This window comes from Mastomys coucha, unplaced genomic scaffold (assembly GCF_008632895.1).
Source record: "Mastomys coucha isolate ucsf_1 unplaced genomic scaffold, UCSF_Mcou_1 pScaffold20, whole genome shotgun sequence".
Lineage (NCBI taxonomy): Eukaryota > Metazoa > Chordata > Mammalia > Rodentia > Muridae > Mastomys > Mastomys coucha.
Window position 1 is genome coordinate 20,131,150 of NW_022196903.1, and position 4,245 is coordinate 20,135,394.

Sequence of the window (4,245 nt, forward strand, 5' to 3'; positions counted from 1 at the left end):
AGTATAGAATAAAAATAGGGAGCCAATAATGCACCAGTATTTTGTTACTCTATGTCCTGATCTGCTCATGTGTGAAGAGGTAGCCCACCTCCACTCTTACCTGTCATGGTGGATACTTTCCTTATGGTGGTGGACTGTATCCCTTTAAAGTGTGAACCAAATTAAATCTTACTTCCCTTAAATTACTGTCTTACTTAAGGTTTCCATTGTTGTGAAGAGACACCATGACCAAGGCAAACTCTTATAAGGGACAACGTTTACTTAAGGATAGCTACAGTTTCAGAGGTCCAGTCTATTATCATCAAGGCAGGAAGCATGGCATCATCCAGGCAGGCATGTTGCTTGAGAGTTCTACATCTTGTTCCAAAGTCAAACAGGAGAAGACTGGCTTTCAGCCAGCTAGGAGTCAGGTCTATTTTTTTTTTTGTAGGAATGATCTTTTATTGGGGGAGGGTTCATCAATCCTACTTGGCCACAGCCTTCCTCATGACTGCCAGCATGTTGCTCAGGTCCTCCCTCTTTCTCTTGGCTTGGATGTGCCTGCCCACCCTCTTCTTGATGAACTTGAGTGCGTGCTTGTCCTTGGACACTTTGAGCAATTCTACGGCCCACCACTTGTAGGGTGCCAAACCACACACCTCCCAGAACAAGTCCCTCAGGAACTTGGTGTGCTTGGTGAGGCACCAGCAGTGCTGGCTGTGTCTCCACTTGCTAACATTCTTCCTCACCTTGTGGCAGTAGTTGAGGCCCATGGCCATGGGGTAGTGCAAGGCCATGGCTGGTGCTCTCTGATAGCGGCTGTGATAGGTCTTTCTTACTTTCTTCATTTCTTCATTTCTCTCTTTCTTCATTTCTTTCTTACTTTCTTTCTCCCTTTCTCCCTTTCTCCCTTTCTTTCTTTCTTTCTTTCTTTCTTTCTTTCTTTCTTTCTTTCTTTCTTTCTTTCTTTCTTTCAATTAATTTATTTTTTACATCCCATATTCCATTCCCTACACACACATCTACCCCCCAATTGCTCCAGATCCCACACCTCCTCCCCACTACCTAATACCCCCACCCTTCACATCACCTGACCTCTAAACTCCCTGGGGCCTCCAGTCTCTTAAGTGTTAGGTGCATCATCTCTGAATGAACATAGAACTGGAAGTCCTCTACTGTATGTGTTGGGGACCTCATATCAGCTGGTGTATGGTGTCTATTTGGTGGTCCAGTGTTTGACAGATCTCTGGGGTCTGGATTAATTGAGGCTGCTGGTCCTCCTATAGGGTTGCCCTTCTCCTCAGCTTCTTTCAGCTTTCCCTAATTCAACAACAGGGGTCAGCTGCTTCTGTCCATTGGTTGGGTGCAAATATCTACATCCAACTCTTTCAGCTTCTTGTTGGGTCTTTTGGAGGGCAGTCATGCTAGGTCCCTTTTTGTGAGTCCTCCATAGCCTCAGTAATAGTGTCAGGCCTTGGGACCTCTCCTTGAGCTGGATTCCACTTTGGGCCTATCACTGGACCTTCTTTTCCTCAGGTTCCTCTCCATTTCCGTCCCTGTAATTCTTTTAGAAAGGAACAATTATGGGTCAGAAATGTGACTGTGGGATGGCAACACCATCCCTCACTTGATGTCCTGTCTTTCTGCTGGAGGTAGGCTCTATAAGTTCCCTCTCCCTACTGTCAGGCATTTCATCTAAGGTCCCCTTGAGTCCTAAGAGTCTCTCCCCTCCCAGGTCTCTGGCACATTCTGGAGGGTCCCCCCAACCTCCTATTTCCTGAGGTTGCATGTTTTCATCCTTTTTGCTGGCTCTTAGAGCCTCAGTCCTTTTTCTTCGTTAAATATCAGATCAGGTTCCCCTCTCCCCTCCCCATCCCTGTTCACTTTCCTTCCCAGGTCCCACTCTCCCTCCCCACTTTCCTCTTTCTCCACATCCTCTCCAACATGTGTTTGAGGTTTTGAACTTAGCCATTCTGATTGGTGTAAGGTGGAATCTCAGAAATTAGGGAAACAACTACCTTCACAACAGTCACAAATAATATAAACTATCTTGGGGTAACTCTAACCAAAATAGCTTCAAGTCACTCAAGAAAAAAATCAAAGATCTCAGAAAATGGAGAGATCTTCCCCTGCTCATGGATTGGCAGAATTAACATAGTAAAAATTGCCATCCTACCAAAGGCAGTCTATAGGTTAAGTGCAATCCCCATCAAAATCCGAACACAATTCTTCAAAGACATGGAAAGAGCAATTCTCAAATTCATCTGGAAAGGCAAAAGACCTAGAATAGTGAAAACAATTCTTAACAATAAAAGAACAGCTGAGGAAATCACCATCCCTGACCTCAAGCTTTACTATAGAGTAACAGTGATAAAAACTGCATGGTATTGGTACAGAGACAGACATATTGATCAATGGAATAGAATTGAAGACCCAGCAATAAAACCACACACTTACAGTCACTTGATCTTTGACGAAGACTCCAAAAATATACAATGGAATAAAGAAAGCATCTTCAATAAATGGTGCTGGTCTAACTGGCGTCTTTATGTAGAAGAATGAAAATAGACCCATATTGTCACCTTGTACAAAGCTCAAGTACAAATGGATCAAGGACATCAACATAAAACCAGATACACTGAATCTAATAGAAGAGAAAGTGGGAAAGAGCCTTAACATCTTTGGTACAGGCAGAAATTTCCTAAACAGAACTCCAATGGCTCATGCTCTAAGATCAAGAATTGATAAATGGGACTTCATGAAACTTGAAAGCTTCTGTAAGACAAAGAACATAGTCAATAAGAAAAATCGGCAACCTACAGATTGGGAAAAAATATTCACTAACCCCACATTCGATAGAGGGCTAATATTCAAAATATGGAAAGGACTTAAGAAGTTACCAAAAAACCAAACAGCCCAATAAAAAATGAGGTATAGAACTAAGCCAAAAATTCATAACTGAAGAATCTTGAATGGCTGAGAAGCATCTAAAGAAATGTTCAAAGTCCTTAGTGATTAAAGAAATGCAAATCAAAACGACCCTGGGAGAGGTATTTCAAAGCCCACCTCCACAATGACACACTTCCTCCAACAAGCCCACACCCTAGGCCAAGCATATCAAAACCACCACAGTTACTTTCTGTCAAATATTTAATTGTAGTACTAAAATAGTTAAATTAATTCATTATGTGGAACACATTTGATTCCTTTTTGTGTTTATGGTTAAACATTTCTTATAGAAGCCAGAACAAGTGGCAAATAAATAGGTAAGAATTTGTGCAGAAATCTTAAGATGTTGGAATTCAGAACTGAGTTTCAATAAAAACATTAGTGCAAAAACCTTATGTTTAATTTCAAGGATTCAGGATTAATCAATATTGTTATATGCATCCATTATTTAATTTATTTTACTTTATCATTGAAAAAGTGTTTTTATGTTCATGTCATTGGTTCTTATCTCCCTCTGGTATCTGTCATTCATCTACCACCTTTCCTTTCTGACAATCTATTTGCATAGTATTAGCTTTGTTATTCCAAGAGTTATTATCTTCAATTTCATCTTATACATCTCACCTCTACCAATTTCATATATAAGGATTTTGGCACCCTGTTTCATTTACATTTGTGTGGAAGTCATTCCAGATATGTACATAAAGATCTCATCTTCATTTAAAATGGTATTGCATATTTATATGAATTATTTATCTATTTAGGCTCCTACTCATGAAGAGTTACATGTTTTTGAATCTTTTGGCCTGGTAAAAGAAATGTTACAGTTTAAAAGCCTTGAACATAAACCATTTACCTGGGTGGAAATAGATCCCCAGGGTAAACATCAAGACTCGGTAAAGGGGTGTATATACTTGAAAGTTATCCTAGCTGGGCAGTGGTGGCACATGCCTTTAATCCCAGCACTTGAGAGGCAAAGGCAGTTGGATTTCTGAGTTCAAGGCCAGCCTGGTCTACAGAGTGAGTTCCAGGACAGTCAGGGCTACAAGGGGAGACCCTGTCTCAACCCCCCTTTCCCCCCAAAAATTATCCTCGTAACACACTGCTTGTACCTACTTGTTCTCTCACTAGCAATTCTGAGCCAGCCTGTTTCAGCATACCTTTCTCAATTGGCAGTTCCTTAGACCATTTTCATATTTACGTCTTTGATATTGTGAAACAGTCTTTCACTATAGTTTTAATTTCCCGTTATTGTATTAGGAGCGTGGTGGAACATTGTACTTGATGGAGAGTCGTTTGCTTTTTCTCTTTTGGGAA

The 4,245-nt window shown here is 40.9% G+C and overlaps 1 pseudogene; it reads right to left on the reverse strand.

Moving 5' to 3' along the window:
- Positions 1 to 464: 464 nt before the first annotated feature.
- On the reverse strand, positions 465 to 776 carry LOC116098030 (annotated as a pseudogene).
- Between the last annotated feature and the right edge of the window lie 3,469 nt (positions 777 to 4,245).